Source organism: Arvicola amphibius, chromosome X, assembly GCF_903992535.2.
Source record: "Arvicola amphibius chromosome X, mArvAmp1.2, whole genome shotgun sequence".
Classification (NCBI taxonomy): Eukaryota; Metazoa; Chordata; class Mammalia; order Rodentia; family Cricetidae; genus Arvicola; species Arvicola amphibius.
This window is the reverse complement of record NC_052065.1, coordinates 58,013,680-58,033,527: the sequence shown is the minus strand read 5'-3', so window position 1 is coordinate 58,033,527 and position 19,848 is coordinate 58,013,680. Positions and strand designations below refer to the sequence as shown.

The following is a 19,848-nucleotide window of genomic DNA, read 5'->3' as shown; positions in this document are numbered from 1 at the left end:
CCCGTGTGCGAGTGTGTTTGGAGGGGAGCAGGGCGGAGAAAGAGGCACCGGGAGGAGGAGGGAACGGGACTGGGGCCCCGACTGCGCCTGCGCCTCAGGACTCCCCCCTCCCCAACCCCAGCCCCCGCCGGCCGCAGCCTGTGCTGTTTGGGGATGTTTCCAGTCCACCCCCAACTCCATTCACTTCAGCGCCTCCGTTCATCCGACCGCTCCCCGCGTGCACACGCCACACGCTGAGTCCCAGGCCTGGCGCTCCCCTTCCCCCCACCAAGCCGGCGCCCGCCTCCCTCCCCAGGACCGCCCCTCGCTCCCCCCGAGGGCTAGGGGACTTCTGAGGGTGATTCTAAGAAGCAGGAGGCATCTCCTTAGGTTCTTGCTACCTCTCTGGGTAGCTTTGCCCTCGTCCTCTTGAGTAGGGGACACTGGAGCAGGTTGCGGAAAGGACCGGTCCAGACTCCCTAACTCCACTGACGCCCTCACTGTCCTGCCTGAGGCCAAGGCTGCCCTGGTGCTGAAGGACAGCTCCCAGTTTAGCTGCAGAATAGTACTGAGCTAGGAGTGCGTCCTGAAGGAGGCAAGGCAGTGCACTAAGACCGGTAGTAGTGGTGGGGTGTCGTTTTTTTGCCCTTAGGAAGATTTCAAGCAGCCTCCCCCAAAACCCCGTCCTAGCTTCCTGGCTCCCCCTACAGGCTGCTGAGAATAGCTGAGCGCCAGAGTTAGAGAAGCTGCGCCGGGTGGAACCATGTGCTCGGGGCTCATAGAGTCACATGGCTCTAGGAACTCGGACATACAAATGTCCTGCCGCGCTACTAACCTTGTTTGGACTTCACAGAAATCTCAGATCTCCAGTTGTCTACGTCCTTTCTTCATTCCCTTTCCTCTGTAACTCTCTCCTTGTAGTTTTTAAGGGATCACTGCAGCAGAGATTCCTCACTAATCATAATAATGGAGAAAAGAGTCTTTATTGAGCAGCGTTCAACTTGCTAGATACTGCACTTGGCACTTTAACTTGCTTTATTCTTCTAAGCTTACTTATGAGATGGATGTTAGTGTTCCTTCATTTGCATACTAGGAAGCTGAAGATAAGTGTCCTTAAACCGCCCAAGACAACCAGTGCATCACAGACCAAAATCCAGGGAGTCTAGCCCTAGAACGCTCTACAGTTCCAGGAAGGCTATAGAAAGATGAAGGAATAGAAGACACAGACCAGCCCTAAAGGAAATGACAGTCTTCGAAATAAGGAAATGAGACTTACATATTGACTAGTAGAATTCATGGATAGAGTTGAGTTCAAGTACTACTTCTAAAACTGGCCATGCTTTGTCCTCATTTTGACAACGCGAGGGGATGGCAAGGGCTAAATGAGATGGGTGTGAACTGTTGGCACTACTCAGAGGAAAACTGAAAAGCATGCATGGAAATTTTCTGAGTGGGGATTGGGAGTGGAGCTGGTTCCTAAAGAAGTGGCGAAGTATGGTTGGCTGAGTGAGAAGGATATTCCAGATGAAAGAAATGAGAAGGAAAATTTTTTTCAGCGGTAGAAAGCAGCCATGTATGTGTGTGAACGTGGTAGTTTGGACTTTCGAGGCAAAGTAAAGCAAAAGGAAAAAACTGTCGGACATTCACAAGACCTATCCATTCATTATATTTGAGCACTTCCTGGACCTACATAGGATACTATCCATTCATTATATTTGAGCACTTCCTGGACCTACATAGGATACTGTAATTGTTCAGACACAGCCTTGCTATGGGAGTACTTGCAGTTGAATTGTGGAAGTAGACATTAAAGAAGGGATTATAGCCAAATACAAAAGAATGGTATCAATGAGAGGTCTCCTTCCCATAGAGAGACGAACTAGTCAGCTCTGAAAGCTTTCCTCAGAGGCGGTTTTGCCATAGCCAGGCGAATTGGAAAACATCTACAGAGAATGTATTAAATTCCATGTGCCATACTGCGTAACAGTGATATAGATGTGAGTACAATGTGTGTCTTAGGATGGAAAGGTTAGTTGAAGTGCTAAGGGATAAATGGGTTTAGACTAAAGAGAAAGTAGAGAACGTGGTGATGATGGATATGGCAGGAGAAGGGAAGTCATGTATAAGGGTGTAGAAGCAAAGCTAGGAAAGGCACAGTAGAAACCTACAAAGTAGCTTGCTGCGGCTAGATGCAAAGTGGGAACACAGCCAAAATGGAGACTGAGCATTTTGCGGGAACCTAATCATGAGGTTCCTGGACTTTATCCTAACCAAGGATACCTGAAGCCACAGAAAAGGCTGGACGGTTTTTGCGAGGAGATGTCGCGGCCAGATTTGTATTTTCAAAGGATTGATTTGGTTGCGGCATGGAGACTGCATTGGAGGGGGCAAGGCTGGCCACAAGGAGACAAGTTAGAAAACTGTTTAGGAGTCCAAGTGAGAGGCATTGAGGACTGGATAAAGACAGCATCAGCTGGAGTGGGAAAAGAAATGCGCTTGGGAGGAGAATGAAAGAGGTATAATTAATGGAGAGGACCTGGAACTGGCCTAGATCTGAGGAGTAGAGACAAATTGTGTGGAGAAGGAGGGCGAAATTAAAGAGCTCCATTAGTGACACCAGCAGACCTGTTCCTTCCTACCTAGGAATGGTCTTTGGGAGCTCTTTTCTGTTTAGTGTCTGGAAGATTCAATATTGTGATTCATAAAGAAGGCGAATGGCTACAGATGCCTAGTTTAGAGCTGATTGGCAGGCCCATGGTGATTGACACCCTCTCTTGCCAATTGAAAGAGCAACCTGCCTGGCCCAGGCTATTAGCTCTGAGCTCCTCTGGAGCTTTCTATGAGAAGTCACTCAGGCAAGACTCCCTCTGTCCCTGTATACACAAGGAGAAAAGTGTCTCGCAGAGGTCCATTTATCATAGGAGCACAATATCACAATGGCTTCCGCACACAGCCCCTGGCACACACAAAGGAGAGGTGGTAGCACACTAGCAGTCAGAGGGCGATCTCATTCTCTCACTTTCCATTACACTGGAAGGCGAAATGGGGGTGGGGAAAACATTGGCCTCTGCTGGAGCAATGAAGCCAAGGTGAGAAGCGGGAGTGCAGCACTCTGATCCTGGCAACCGGTAGGCTCCAGTCAGCCTTCTTTTCTAGCTCTTGCTATCTAGACACACTCCAAGCAGAGACCAGAGGCTGAAGGATGGCCATGACTGAGGGGATACACACTATCCAGGAAGAGCATCCTTAAGCTAGACAACTTGGAATAAAGGAAGGAGGGAAAGGTTTCCGTGGTGAAACACTTGCAATGGGAAGAAGACAAAGTGGAAACCGTTTAAAGAGATCAGGTCTGTTAACAGTCATGGGCACAAGCAGGAAAGACGAGCATGCAACAGAGGGCGAATTCAAAAGGAGTGTCAGGGTGGCTAAAGAACAGCGTGGGTTAAATAAAGTTTGTCACACTCTGTATCACATTGCGGGTTCCTTCCATGATCCGAGGACTTTTTTTTTTCTGTCTACACCCCACACCTATACAAAGATGAGAAGGCTTCGAGTAAACACAGTGTGCCTCAACTCCCAACCTGGAATACAGCATCAGTTTGTCCTTTTATTGCTGTTCTGAGTTTGGTTCCAAGTTTCCCAATTTTCTGCCTTATTCTCCCCCATTTCTTCTGACTTCAACCTTGAGTCTCACATCCTACACCCAAGCTCAAGCTTCATACTGATTGCCTAGCAAGTCTCAGTCCTGGTCATGCTCTTCTCCCCCACCATCTAGGGAGGAAGTACTGACCCTAGATGTACTGACTCCTTTGCAGATGCCTCCTGCCAGGACCAGTTGCCTATGTATTGCCTAAGTAGCCCCTTTTTTGATTTCTAGAGTCCTCTTTGCCTTCATTTGGATCCTTAGTTTGGTATTACTTTGTTCCAGTTAGGAATGCCTTTGGCCACAAATAATAAACAAGTCTACAGCGGTAGCTTAAACAGATAAATATTTATTTGCTTCATTTAACAATGTTTCCTTCGTCCAGGACTACTGGGGCAGTTCAATAGCATTCTTGACACCAGGGCTTTTGTCAGGTATGGTGGTGCATTCCTACTGTCCCATTACCTGAGAGGATGAGCCCGGAGGATAATGCAGTTGTAGCTAACCTGAACAGTATAGTGTATTCTCAACACTCACCCCAGCAGAAAGATCCCTGCTTTTCATTTCTACTATTCTTAATGTAGGCTTCCATTCATTTGCATTGTGCTTTAGGATGGCAAGATAGCTGCTTCAGCACTGGGTTTCTGGTCTGTATTCTAGACAGGAGGAAAGGAGCACATTGGATGGGAAGAAGACTAAAGGCAGAGGTCAGTTGACAGAGCCTTTGCTTTTTAATTCACAATGATGTCCGGCATCCAGTGACATCCACCTGCACCTCTTTGACTGCAACTAGATTATACGGACATTCTGAACCACAAAGGAAGCTGAGAAATGCAGTATTTTATTTTTTAATATTTTTTTTTTTGCTTAGCACGTTGCTGCTCTGAACAGTTGTGGCATTCTGTAACTAAGGAAGATGAGGAGAATCCTTAATGGACAGGAAACTGGTAGCAATCATCCATGACCTCCAACCATCAACAGCTTGCCTGTACCGTCTTTTCTCTGTAACTAAACTCTGTCAATACTTGGCTATGGTTGCTGCACTGAACTTTCTCCTAGCAATTCCAGCTGGTTTGTTCCTCTAGCATAGGCTAGAAGAGACCTGCCTGGTTTAACAACAGCATATGTGAAAAAGACCTTGATTTGATTGTAAAGTCAATGTGAGCCAACAGAGTGATGATGCTGCCAAAAAAGCTAATTAGATTTTTAGGCTGCATTAATAGAAGTATAGAACCAGAACAAGAGAAGTCATGCTCCTGCCCTTCCCTACACTTGCCATATCCTACCCGGAGCACTGTGAACCATTCTAGACAGCCCATTTCAGCTGGGGTACAATGACAAAGTGCAAGATGTCCAAACGTGAGTTACGAGGCTGGTGTAACAGCAGCAACACCATATGGAAAACTGTTGAAAGCTCTGGGCACGTTCAGTCTAGAGCTAAACGGACTCAAAGAAGAACACAGCATAACAGAAGGTTGAGAAGAAGTGCTCACTTAGGTTAGGGTCCAAAGCCTTGGACATGCTAGCAATCCGAATGGTATAAAGTGATTAAATGGGAAGCCAGGAGAGAAGATAAACATTAAAACAAGTATTTACACAGAACATAACACACACCCACTAACCCAATACTGTTTTATGTATTTGTATATATTGTCACTTAACTTTCCTTTTCTTTCCAAAAGAAATGGTTTACTAGTATATAATAATTATATAAAAGAACAGATTTCATTATCAAATTTTCACATACATAAAGCATACTTTTATCATATTTTCCCTTCATTGTCCTCTTATATTTCCCTCTACCCCATCCTTTTAGTTTCCCCCAAATAATCCACCTTTTCTTTCGCATTTTCCTAAAATATAGTTTCTGTACATAAGATAAAATATAGTATTTTTTTGAATTCTGACTTATTTTGTTTACCATGATTGTCTCCAGCTCCATCCATTTTTCTGAAAATGACATAATTTTGTTCTTTTACCAAATAAAAACTCCAGTGAATGTGGTGTGTGTGTGTGTGTGTGTGTGTTGTGTTTTTTCTACTAATAATTATTCTTTGATGGGTACCTAAACAGATTCCATAAGCTGTCTATTGTGAATAGTGCTAAATATAGGGGGTGCCCCTTAATTTTCTATGACAATAATTCTGCAAAGTCGGAATTATTATTGCCTCCATTTTCCAGATGAAGAAATTGAGGTACAGATAGGTTATTTGTCTGAGGTCACACAACTAACAAGTGCCTGAAGTAGAATGTAAACACATGTAGTCCCACTCCAAAGTCCATGCTTACCCTAGCTCCGTTCAGAAGAGGTGGGTTGTGGCTAGTCTGACATCTCAGTTAACATTTTCCACTTCTTGCTTATTTAGTATTAGTTTGATGTATGCAGGGCTTAGAGGTATAGAGTGCTATTTTTAGGTCTACAGCCTAAATTCCAAGTAAAGATCTCGATATCTTCATAGTCAAAAGCCATAGAAGTAAATGTCTATGCTTTAGCTCCCAATGCGCTCTTCCTCCTGGTGTGCTCTTCCATTTTTAATGAGGAAGGTAGCAGATCCTTAGATACTGATAGAGTGGCCTCATCCCAAAATCCACTTCAGGACACAAAGGAGCAGAGGTGCCTGTCCCTCAGATTGCTAGTACTCCAGAGACTATAGGGTACACAGTCTGAAGGGACCGCAGCTTCCATCAACTCTGACAGACCGTGACACATTTCTAGCCACTAGGCTTAGGCCCGGAGCCACCTCTTCAAAGCTCCTGTGAATAACTTCATTCTGCCCTACATGTCAGCTCCCAAAATGTAAGCCCTATATCTCCCCTCACACTTATTCACAAACTGCTCTGCTTTTATCTTCTCAAGCTGCCACTCTGTCAGCTCTTCCCAACTGGTATTCTCAAGCCCTTTGACCTAACTGAAACCTAGCTCTAGCTGGAGGACTCTGCTTCCCCCAGCCTTCCTCTAGGAGACCTACTAGTTGTCTTTCCCAGCACTGTGTGGTCCTCTAAAGAGATGTTTTGAGATCCTAACCCTAAAGTACCTTATGAAGTACCCATGACCTTATTTAAACATACGTTCTTTGCAGATGAGACCAAGGTAAGATGAGGTCATACTATAGTAGAGCGAACCCCAGTCCCATGATTAACGTTCTTAAAGAATGGAGAATTTTGAACACAAGTGTGCATAGAGACAACACATTTATGTGAAAACAGAGGCAGACATCAACGATTACTGGTGGCCACCAGAAGCCAGAAGAAAGTCATGGACATATTTTCCCCTTGAGACCTCTAGAAACAGGCAAGCATCCAAACACCCAAACTCAGAATTTATAGCCTCTCAAATGACAAAGGAATAAACTGCTGTCTGAAGGCATCCAGTTTGTGGCAATCTGTTAGGTCAGCTATAAAAAAAAAATACACCTACTCTCTCAGTGAAGACTCTGATTTTTGTCTCCTTTCATTCCCCACCTGCAGCCACAAGGACTGCCATCATCTGAGGTGATATCACCTGAGTCTCCTGGTTCTTAAGTTTCATCATGTTATTCCTCTGCAACTGTTACCTCCCCTGACTGTCACCAGCTGTACCCCAACAAAGTCCTCATCACTGCTTCGCAGCCCTACTAAGAATTTTACGTGCCTCTCATTCTCTAGGTTAACTTTTTAAAGGCTTCTTCACTGTCTTCTCAAACCTTCAGTCCCCAGGCCCACCTTCTTACCCTTAGCAGATAACCTTATCATCTATTTCGTTGAAAAAAAAATACAAGTATCATGCAGCACTTCCTCTCCCTGCCACCGTATTTACACATCACCCCGTCTCTCTCCTCTGTATGGCCTCTTGTCTGAATTGGTGGAGGATATCCTTTCTTTTCAGGGACCATGCTTTCCATGGGTGCTTCATATGTCTTCCTAGCTTCCCCTTTTCTCTCCAATATGGTAAACCTCTTTCTTTCACACAGGTGTTCCTAAGGGAGAAATAGTCCCTCCTATCTTATCCTATCTTAAAGTGATGCTACCCCCAAGTCTGCATTCCTTGAGTTATCAGTCTTTGCTTTTAAAGAAATTTCTCAGAAGAGTTATCTCAGCCTACTTCAACCTCCCATAAACAGCTAGAATCTTCTTTCTCCAAAGTCACTAGTGACCTTTAGGTTAGTAAGCCCAAAGGATGGTTTTGTAATGATATTTCATTTGTATTTTAATAAATAAATCTTGCCTGAAGATCAGAAAGTAAAACAGCCACACTGGTCAGCCAGACAGATTAGGTAGTGATGGCACACACCCTTAATCCCAGTACCTACACTAGTTAACCGTAGAGGCAGAGCGCTGGTGGTGCACACCTTTAATCCCAGCATTAGAAAGGAATATAAAACAGGAGGAGACAGATATCAGTTCAGTCTCATTCTGAGATCCCTGGAGGTAGAACTGCCTTTTTGGTCTGAGGTAGAGGTAAGAGCCAGTGGCTGGCTGCTTTGCTTTTCTGACCTTCAGGTTGAACCCCAATATCTGTCTCTGGGATTTTAATATTTGTGCTACATGTTTTCAATTCTTAGTTTATCTATATCTTCAGTCCATTTTTTCCCTTGTTGAGCTTTCTTCCATTAATTTCATTTCTTTGTTTTCTACTACTTCTTTGAGAATGTCTTAAGGTGTCCTTTGAAACCTGTTTCTCTCTCCCACTGATCTGTATCCCTGGACCCTTTTCTACTTTTTTATGAGATAGGGGTCTCACTAAGTTGTCCAAGGTAGCCTTGAACTCAGTCTGCAGCCCAAGCTGACCTTGAACTTCAGTCTTTCTGCCTCTGCCTCCTGAGCCACTGGAACTAACTGTTAGGGTTCTCAGAATCTGTCTTTCTTATTCTCTACTATTTCCTTGGGAAATCTCATGCATCCATGCTCATGGTTTGCATCCCACATCTTTGTGTTTACTGAGATGATTGAAGTATGGCTCAAATAAGACTGCAAGGCTAAGGCATAACCTCCCTTAGAACTAGGTCCTCTGCCATTTCCCTCTCTTTTAGTCGGTGGCACTCTCAAATATTCAGTTATGCAATTCAGAAAAATAACAATCATCTTAGTCCCCTCTTTTGCATATTCAGTGTGTCTAAGTTTTTCTGTATTTGGAAGTCTTTAGTCCAGCCATGCATATGTAGTTACACTTCTAGACACCAAGTTTAGCATGATCTTCCCACCTCCCTACTCACCCATCATCATGCTGTTGTATGTTCTCTCTGTGTTTTTATTCCTCAAAAATAAGAAAAATAACACAACACAAAATGATGAAAATCAAAACTAAAGAAGGAGATCAATAATAAAATATACCCAAAGAAAACAAAATGTGCACAAGGGAAAAAAAAAAACCATGGAGTTTGTTTTGTGTTTGCCTGCTACTACTGGGCATGGGCCTGCCCTGAAGTGTGGTTGATATATTTAGTGACACTTCAAGTGAAAATCAATTTCTCTTTTCCAGCAGCTATCAGTTGCAAATAGCTTCTCTGTTAGGGATGAATGTCCATGTGTCCATGTGTCCTCATGTCCATGTCCCCCTCTTAGTACTGGGATACAGTCTGTGACTTAAACCTGTACAGGCCTGTGTGTGCCGTCACAGTCTCCATGAGGGACTGTATATCAGTACTGTTGTATCTGTAAGGTGTTGTCCCCTTGGAGTCACCTGCCACCACTGGCTCTTACACTCTTTCTGCCCTCCTCTTCCACATAAATCTCTGAGCTTTGAGGGGCGGGGTTTTGATGAAGACATACCATTTAGGACTGGGAGCTCTGGTGTCTTTTACTCTTCTGCACATTGTCCAGTTATCCCCAACCACTTTTTAAAACCGTAACTTCTGGAGTAATGTTTTTAAAAGTTAAACCTCATAATATTATCATGTTGTACCAAAAGTCTCCAATAATATGTATTACTCTCAAAAGGAGGAATCATTAGTGTGGTCTACAAAGACATGTACAGTCCTGACCAAACACTTCTCCACATACTACACTTTTCCTCATGGTAAATGCTTTTCCTTTCTTCATAGCATTTATTTGTATTTTCACCCATATTTGTATAATTCCTTGGATAAGTACTATCTCTCCCACTATATCCCAAACTCTGTAAGAGTAAGAATCATGTCTTGTTTTGCTTCTCCTCATTTCTCTATTGCAAAAAGCAGTGCCTAGCACATATTGCTCCATGTTTATTGAAAGAATGAATGAGTTAGTGAAGAGATGCATCAAGTTAAATGATCCATCATGTGGTAGGGCTTTACCCTAATGCACCTGCTAACGTGACTGTTGTAATAATAACCATGAGCTGCAACGTGTAGGAATATAATCATTTCCTCTGGCTGCTTCCAGAGTTACTGAGTGCATGGAGACAGTAGCTTCTGCAAAGAGGATTCAGACCCTCTTGCACATAACTGGACACAGGTGTACCTCTAAACTAAATCCACAGCCTTTAGTTAAGGCTGAGTGCAAGTTCCCACATTGCACAGCAGAGAGACATAAGGTACTATCCGTGGAAGCATCAGTTCCTTGTTGTACTGGAGTGGTGGTTTGAATAAGAATGGCCCCCATAGACTCACAGATTTTAGTGCTTGGTCACCATGGAGTAGCACTGTTAAGAAGTGTGGTCTTGCTGGAGCAGGTGTGGCTTTGTTGGGGAAGCGTCACTAGGGGTGGGCTTTGAGATTTCAAAAGCCCAAGCCAGGCGCAGTCTCTCTCTCTCTCTATTTTTCTGCTGCCTGCTGATCCAGGTGTAGAACTCTCAGCTCCTTTTCCAGTACCATGTCTGCCTGCGTGCTTCTTATCAGAAAAATCATGGACTAAACCTCTGAACTGTAAGCCATCCATCCCAAATTAAATGTTTTCCTTTATAAGAGTTGGTGTGGCAGGCAGACCTGGGTTAACACTCCAGCCTAATACTTGGGTGTCCCATCCCAGAAATAGAAACTCTAACTAAGACAGCTGTGTATCGGTAATTCTTGGTATTTGGATGTTAAGGAATTGCAAAAACCAAAGTGTTGTCAAACTAAATAGCCCAATGTGGGCGTTAGTTCTCACCTGAATGTAGATTAATAAATTGTATCGATTGTAACTGAGATGTGAGGATGATCTTCAGAAGATCTGTATTCCTTATGGAGGGAATCCAGGCTTGAGTGGGGGATGAGGAGGAGGCTATGAATCTGTGGACGCTGGGCTGCTTTTGGCTTTGCTGTGGTCCTTTCTTCTCAGAGTGGTTCAGGTAGTTCTTTGTGCTGATGCTTCCTGCTGCCCACACTGTGCCCAGGAAAAGTCAGGGTTGGGCTCTGTGGCCCGCTCAGGCCAGAGTGTTAAAAAAAAATAGTGACACACACCTGAGGCTCTGCAGGGGGCAGCAGGGGCCATGAGGCAAAGACAGAATCAGTTCTCTCTACTATGACTTCCTCCCAAAGATCTTTTTCATTCTGACCTGGAGGTCCCTGTGTCCCAGTTACCAAGGGAGTGAAAGTGTTAAGGTCATAAATAGATCCAGAACCCTATAGGGAGACTAGAGATTCAAAGGGTCCAAGCTGAAAGAGTGTCTATGGCCTCTTTCCCCATGGAGCTTCTCTCTTGAGTCTCTCGTCTCACATAGTACTTTGTCATAGGTCAACAAGAGAACTACCCATGTAGACAGAGGTGGACCTCCTCTCTAGCAGCAGGTGGATGGGGCCCCACCAGTACCGCTGTGCAGATTCTCTTCAGAGCCAGTCTCTAAGCAAAGAAAGGCCCCATGGCTCTGTCCAGGCCAGAAAGCTCCCTAGGCATCCCATTTCATTGTGGCCGGGGACACCGTCTCATGGAGGTAGTGATAGGTGGGCCCAGGGGAACAGAAAAGGAATCTTATCTTCCATAAACCAATACAATATCACTGTTTCCCCCACCTCCTGCCACTACAAAAGCTGTCTGTAAGTTTTAAGACAGCAGACGTGGGTGTATGCTCTCGAATCCATGGAGGTTGACCCATTCGTGAACTGGGAAATTGTTCTCAATGATGGTTAGTTTGGTTGAAGTGAACTCAGAGCTTCAACTCAGAGCACCTCCAAGAACCTGCTTTTCCATTGTCCCTGGGTGGGTAGGAGGCATAACCTGATACACGCTGCACTTTGGCCCTGTGGCTTTCTTGTGATCCCTAGGGCCTGTGGTCTTTCTCCTGTGATTTGGGTCATTATCTGTTTTCTTAAGCTTGCCTTTTTAATCTAGCCTGGTAGGCTTTAGTTTATGATTCTGAGAGTCCCAGACCTCCCACCCTCTTCAGGAAGCAACCAATTATGGGTAGTGGATTACAACATTCACTTTGGAGTCAGGCAGACCTGGGTTAACACCCCAGCCTATTGCTTCTGTGCACCAATGATAACAGCCATTTTCCCCATCAATAAAATGAGGAAATATCTGCTTTATAGGGTTGGTGTGCACCTTAAACATTATGATAGCTCTATAGTATGTTATACAGAGACCTTGGTACATATTAGTCCACCTAAAACTATTCTTTGTAGGACAGGATAAACACTCCATTTTCCTCCCCTCCCAGTGTCTTTCTGTGCTGTTCTGTTGCTTGAGACACATTCACAGGCAGGTTATTAAGTCTGAGTCTCTGCTGGGAGGAAACTCCCTAGAGGGGACGATTTCTATGTATAGCTTGTGGGCTGAGTGCTTCTTTTCAGCACCCAGTGCAAATAGCCTCAGAGATCTAGATTCCTTATGCAAAGAAGGGAGGCCAGCACAGCTTTGCTTTGGGTGTGTATTAGGAGGATTGTATCTGTGTAACTGGGTAAGGGGAGTGTGTTGTATATTAGGGAAGAAGTGACTCCCATCTTCAGGATAAGGAAGGTGCAGAAAATAAGTCAAAATGAGCTCCCAGTGGCCATCTAGGAGATAGATTCCGAATGCCAGCTATCCTGTCCCTGGAAGATGGAGCCTTTTGTCATTTTATATTTATTCCAGTGTAACAATTTACCAAACCCAGCAAATGCAATGTTTTTTTTTTTTTTTTTTTACTTTGCGACCTCTGCTCTTCTTTGATTTCATGGTGGCTAGTAGATTCCTTTACCTGAAGACTGTCTTTCGAGTTAGCTGTGGGGAGTATGTTAAAATGGTTTTATCTCACTCTAACCCAAAGGAGAAGTGTCTTTCACACAAAGAGATGGGCTGTTACCAGAAGCTTTAAGGAGAAAAGGAAGGGACTGGATACCTGGGCCTGTTGTAAGGAAGCCAAAGAATTGGCTTGAACCTGGCGCATGGTCAGGAAATTTAAGAGAAAACACATATGAAAAACCATAGGACCTTTCTCTGAGAATCTCAGAGCCCTCCTTTGTTGATCTGATCAAAGTTCCTATCTGGACCAGTTTGTCGCATTATCTGCGTGACCTCCAGAGCAGATGATGTCTGGGGCTTGGGTATATCAGTTAGTAGCCTTTTTCTTCCTCTTCTGAAATCTTGGCTTTCCTTTTGACTTTCCTAGTTCAGAAGTGTTTTTGGCTTTCAGCTCATTCGTAGGGTTTAAAGAGTCAAGTCTTTTGAATTTATAACTAAACAAGGTAGCCTGTGTAACTACCCTCATTTCCCTAAGACATTGCTTATGACTTGCCCCTCTGGTGTATCAGAACAGGATGGAATGCTTCCCAATAGCAGCAAATTACATCCTCACAAAACCTGAATACCCTAAATTCATGAGCTGTAAAATTAAGAAGGTAGATCTTTCATGCCAGAAAGGCCCAGCATGGTGAACATGGAAAAAAGTTGCTGCCAATGTAATCTGGGGCTGAAGCTGAGGCAATTCTTCGGAGCAGTTTTAGGCTAGGAGAGTTTAGCTTAGAATATCAAAAGGAGGGAACTAAAAGGTAGGACTGAGTCAGCTGGGAAAGAATTCCTATGCACAGATACAGTGAGGATGGAGCTGAATTGTATGCAAATAACGGTTTCCTTTCTTACCAGACATTTCTCTATTGCAACTTTTTGAGTCCCAAAGACTGTCCGGCTGTCCTGGAACCTTCCTATTCTTAGACTTCTCTGCCTGCTTTTTGGATCAGTCCTCTGCCCGCCGGATCAGGTCCATGTTGGCCAGCAGGAATGTGTGGAATGGGGCTGATCCCAGACATGAGTTGGAGCACCCAAACAGCATAACCCAGGCGTTCTTGGTCTAGGTTTAAGGTTCTGTAAATTGGCCTCTGCTGCCCCCCCATGGTAACCGAGGTTACTTTTCCTCATGTGGGGTGACTTCTGAGGAAAGGCCAGCAGACTCCCACACTTCCACTCACTTCACCAGTGTCTTTATTCAGCACAGCACCTTTAGGAACATGACTTCTTCCTGGGAGAAGGGCAGGACAAAACTCAGGAAAGGGCTGAGATCTTGGTTGTAGCAGAGGTGTTGATGCCCGCTCTGGTCTGCACCCAGACTCGCCATCTCTGCGCTGCTCTGAGGATCGGGAAACTGTGCAGAGAAAGGGGAGGTTTCTAAGCACTAAAAATGGAACCGCTCCCCTTAGATTCTTCTTATGTTCCAAATCTGCAGGCTGAAGCTCCCGAGGACCTCAAGCACTCAGCACAAAGGGACAGTAAGTGTCCAAATTTCACTTCGGAACCATTATTTGGATTCTACATCTCTCTGCCTGGTAGTCCAGAATTCAAGTTGTCCCACATTCTGCCCTCTGGTCTTAGTTTCCCTTTGGGCATTGTGGTAGTGTAAATGAGAATGGCACCTATAGGCTCAAAGGTTTGAATACTTGGTCCCCAGTTGTTGAAACTATTTGGTAAGGATTAGAAGGTGTGACCTTGTCAGAGGAGGTGTGCCACTGGGGGTGGGCGTCGAGGTTTCAAAAAGCCCACACCAGCTGGGTGGTGATGGCACACTCCTTTAGGTCCAGCATTCACTCGGGAGGCAGAGGCAGGCAGATCTCTGTGAGTCTGTGGTGAGCCTAGTGTACAGAGCTAGTTCCAGGACAGCCAGGGCCACACAGAGAAACTCTGTTTCAAAAACCCAAAAACCAAAACCAAAACAACAACAAAACAAAAACAAAAAAATCCCACACCATTACGAGTTAGCTTGTCCTGCTTCCTGCTTGTGGATAAGATGTAAGCTCTCAGCTACCCACAAGGGTAAACAGAGACAAGAATTATGGGTTAATTTAAGTTGTAAGATCTAGTTAATAATAAGCCTGAGCAAATAGGCCAACCAGTTTATAATTACTATAAGCCTCTGTGTTTCTTTGGGAGTGAATGGTTGTGGGACCAGACAAGACAGAATTTTTTTGTCTACAAGCTACTGCTCCAACGTGATGTCTGTCTGCCTGATGCCAGGCTCCCCACTATAATGGTCATGGACTCACTTTATGAAACTGTAAGCCCCCAACAATCTCTTTTGTCTCTATGTTACTTTGATCATAGTATTTTCTTGTCTTTATAAAAGTAAGACATAGTTTCAAAGGGTTTTCTGTCTATGGAGGGAATGTATGGTAGAAGAGTTCACAGTGTCAGGAGTGGATGGGAAAAGTTGTTTACATCACCGCAGACCAAGAAACAAAGAGCAAGGCAGGAACCATGTGGCCATGTCTGTAAGGGATTGTCTGATTGTTAACTGCTGTAGGAGGGCCCAAGCCAATATGAGTGATACAATTCCTTGGACAGGTGATCTTGGATTGTGTAAGGAAGCCGTCTCAGTTAGGGTTTCTATTTCTGTAATGACACCATGACCACTACAACTCATATAAAGGAAAACATTTAATTGGAACTGGCTTACAGTTTAGGAGGTTTAGTCCACTATCGTCATGGCAAGAAGCATGGTGACATGCAGACAGACATGGTGCTGGAGAAGGAGCTGAGAGGTCTACATTTTGATCCACAGGCAACAGGATGTGAAATGCCACACTGGCCAGATTTGAGCTTATAAGAGCTCAAAGCCTGCCTCCACAATGAGGCCACACCTACTCCAACAAGGTCACACCTCTTAATAGTGTCACTCCCTATGGACAACCATTCACCCACATGAGTCTATGGGGACCATTCTTTTCTTTTTTCTTTATCTATTTATTTATTTTATGTACCAATTCCAGTTTCCATTTTCCTCCTCCTTTCCCCTCTCCCCCACACCATCCTCATCTGCTCCTCAGAGAGGTAAGGCCTCCCCTGGGAAGTCAACTAAGTCTGTCCCATCACCTTGTCTGAGGCAAGACCAAGCCCCTCCTCTCCTTGCCTAGGCTGAGCAAGGTGTCTCTCCATAGAGAATGGGCTCCACAAAGTCAGGTCATGCATTAGAGCTAGATCCTGGTCTGGGGGCCATTCTTATTCAAACCACCACAGAAGCTATCTGAATGTGAGCCTGCGAAACCAGCAAGCAGTCGATGGTTTCTGCGTTCAGACTTCGGACTTGATCTCCTGCCCTGACTTCCTTCATGATGGACTGCGTTTAAACACTTTGCTCCTCTATGTTGCTTTTGGTCAGAGTGTTTGATTACACCAACAGAAAATTTTCTGTGTGTAGCAGATACTTCATTCTATTTTTTGGTAGTAGTTTCATTGATACAAAATCCATGTGCTGTATGATTTACCTACATAAACGTAAAGTTGAGTAGTTTTTAGTATGTCTAAAATACCATGTCGGTGCTGGAAACTGAACCCAAGTCTTCTATAGGAGCAGTAATTCTCTTAACAGCTGAGCCAATTCTTCATCCCATGGAGGGTATTTTCTTGAATAACAATCTGTATTAGAGAGCCCAGACCAATGAAAATGGCGCCACCCTTTGGCATATGGTCCTAGGTGGTATAAAAAAAGCAGTCTGAGCAATCATGAGGAACAAGCCAGTAAGCAGTTCTCTTCCATGGTCTCTGCTTCACTTCCTGCTTTTAGGTTCCTGCATTTAGTTCCTGACCTGTCTTCTCATGACGATCTGTAAGCTGTAAGATAAAATTAACTCTTTCCGTTCCAAATTGATTTTGATCATGGTGTTTATCGCAGGATAAACAAACTAAGACAGAAATTGATACCCAGATCTGAGGGAGTTCTGTGACTGACCTGACCATGTTGTCTTGGGGAAAATTGTGGAAAGAGATTGAAACTTTGGGCTGGAAAAGCCATTGAGTGTTCAGGACTTAATGGGTTGTTGTGGGAGCTTGGGAGATAGGAGTTCTGAGAGAATTGCCAATGATAGAGGCCTGACTTGTGAAGTTTCAGAGGAAAGAGGCCATTTGTGTGGTATTTTGAGGATAAATATGTGACTTTTGGTCAGCTGCAGAAAGGAATCAGCTGTGACGAACAAGTGACCAGAATCACTAAAATGAAACTTTTGCTTTCCTGGGACAGAGATTAGCTGAGGCTGAGACAGAGGCCGGCATCACTGAGGTGAAGCCTGAGAATATGTCCTCTCGGTCTGCACACAGAAGCTGTGGTTCTGGGGTGGATGGGGGTAGGTTGGAGGGTGGAGAGAGCAGAAGGAGGGAAGGGGGGACTGTGGTTGGTATGTAAAAAAAACTTAGAAAACCCCTGCATTTGGCACTAAAACACTTTTGATTGAAATATTGTCAGTATTTCTAAGGTAGAAATATTTATGTTAACAAAACCAGTTCTTACTCTCAAGTTTATTCTTTAAACAAATTGTGGAGAATGGTGTAGAGGCATTTCAATTCTATTTTAATAAAGCCTGCCTGAAGATCTGAGAGTAAAACAGTCCCATTGGTCAGCCTTACAGACCAGGTTATGGTAACACACACCTATAATCCCAGTAGCCACACTGGCTGCCATAGAAATCGGGTGGTGTATGCCTTTAATCCCAGCCCTAGAGATGAATACAAGACAGGGGGGGGTGGAGAGAGCCTGCTCTCGGACATAGTCTTATTCTGAGATTGTGGGAAGCAGGATTGCCATTTCAGACTGAGGTAAGAGCCAGTGGCTGGCTATTTTGCTTTCCGGATCTTCAGAATGAACCTCAATTTCTGACCCTGAGGTTTTATTAATCGTGCTTCAGAATGGAGAGAAAAAATATGTTATTTACAGAAGATATCTGTTGTATATGTACTCAGGAACAGACTTGGTGATAGAAAAGACCAGCACATGCTGGCATCTCAGAAGCAGTTCTCAAAGGTTTAGTTTTCTCAGATTCTAGCAATACCTAAGATCCTTCTTCATCTTCTGTCTTGGAAGCTAAATAATAACGTGTCCCACATCAGCAATTTTATACCCTACAACAAGGGGTCCATCTGCAGACACGCTGAGTGTTAATGTAGGAGACAGAGGAGTGGCTTTTGTAAAACAGTTTATGTACCTCAGTGAAAAGTTAGCTGAACTGGCTCATTTATCTCTATGGTTACAGTATCCTCCTCTTTATCAGCATTACTTGTTTGTGACAACTTAATGTTTCCATTTCTAAGCGCCCCACTTGCAGAAAACTTCACCCTGCCCTTTGCAGAGGATACAACAACAAAATCTCCAGTATGGCTAAGGGCTAGGCATCTAATTGCAGATTCACCAGAAGACATCTTAATTGCACAGCTGTATCCCTCTTCTGGGATACCAAGTTGCTTAACATCTAAGTCCATTAACTTCATGTCATAAGCTGAAACTTTCTCTTGATTTGGTGCTTCAAATACTAGCCCTAAGGCATCAGCATTATCCTCAGTCCTTAATATAATGACGTCTTCTTTGCCAGCACATTTTAATATTTCGGACATACTGGTGAGGTTCACGCCCACAGCCAGGTTGTTTGAAGCAGCCTTTGTGGAAGCCTTCAGAATGCAGCATGAGAGATATGTAAGGAGCATCTCTTCTCAGCAGGTTCATACCATACAAGCTGATGACCCAGCAGCTGCCATTGATGAGGGTTTTGAGTAACCAGCATCTTCTTCAGGATGGAGCCCTGGACCAGATGTACCTCAGAACATGGAGGTGGAGTTGCAAGGACTAAAAACTGGAGACTGTGAGAGGAATACAGTCTGGCTGCTAAGGTCTCCCGGGTCATAGTGTAGACCCAGAGTGGATGGCTAACTTGGATTTTAAAATGCTGAAATTTTAAAAGACTATGGGATTTTTAGGGACCAAAAAGATGATGGTTTAGTGGTTAAGAGCATGCATTGCTCTTGCAGAAGACCTGAGTCTGATTTCCAGTACCCATGTCTGATGCCTTGAGCACCTGAATACATGTGCACGTATCCTGGCACAGACAAACCCATAATTAAAAATAAAAAAAAAATCTTAAAAGAGATCGTAGGACAAAAAGACCAGATAGGCTGCCCATAAACATTCTCCATTCTCTCTGTTCCCCCAGACCCAGTTCTCATGGTTTCCCCTAGTACTGCAACAGAGCACCAGCAGAAGGCTTCCCTCCTCTCTCTACACCTCCTGTGGATCCCACAGACCACCCCCTTGGCCTCGCCTCTCCCACCTTGTCACTGTATCCCAGTTCACAACTCAACCACACCACCTGCTCAAACACAAGCCACACCTGCCAGACTACCAGGTAGGCTGCCAGTGGACCTTCTCCACTTGCTCTGTTACCCAAGAGCCAATTGCCAGGGTTGCCCCAGCACTGCAACAAACCATCTCTCCCTGGCCTCCCCTTCCCCCACCTTCCAGCACCAGCAAGCATTCCCCTTGAACACACCAGCCAAGCAGGTCAGTAAAACACACAGGCAACCCACTCTGAAACTCCAGAAAAGAAACAGAAACCAAGGAACAAAACACCCACCCAATAAAGACCATTCCAGATATCAGCAGCTAGATATATAATCATCTCAAACCCAGATACCTAGATGCCAGTATAAGAACACAGTCAGTAACGCTCAGGGCAATATGTTACCAAGAGAGTTTAGCTATCCTACCACAGCAGGCCCTGAATATTCCAACACAGCTGAAGCATAGGAAAAAGACATTAAACCCAACTTTGTGAAGATGATAGAGATCCTTAAAGAGGAAAATAATAAACTCCTTAAAAAAAATCTGAGAAAACATAAACAACTGGAGGAAAGGAATAAATCATTTAAAGAAAGCCAAGAGAAAACAAACAGTTAAAAGAAATGAATAAAACTGTTAAAGTCCTGAAAATGAAAATAGAAGCGATAAAGAAATCACAAACCAAGGGAATTCTGGAAATGAAAAATTTAGGAATTCAAACAGAAACTAAAAAGGCAAGCCAACAGAATACAAGAGATGGAACAGAGAATCTCAAGCATTGAAAATTCAGTAGAAGAAATGGATATATTGGTCAAAGAAAATGTTAAATCTAAAAAAATTCCTGACA

General features: G+C 44.1%; 1 pseudogene; it reads right to left on the bottom strand.

The window, feature by feature from the left end:
- Positions 1-17,724: 17,724 nt before the first annotated feature.
- LOC119804282 lies at positions 17,725-18,570 on the bottom strand (annotated as a pseudogene).
- Positions 18,571-19,848: the final 1,278 nt, after the last annotated feature.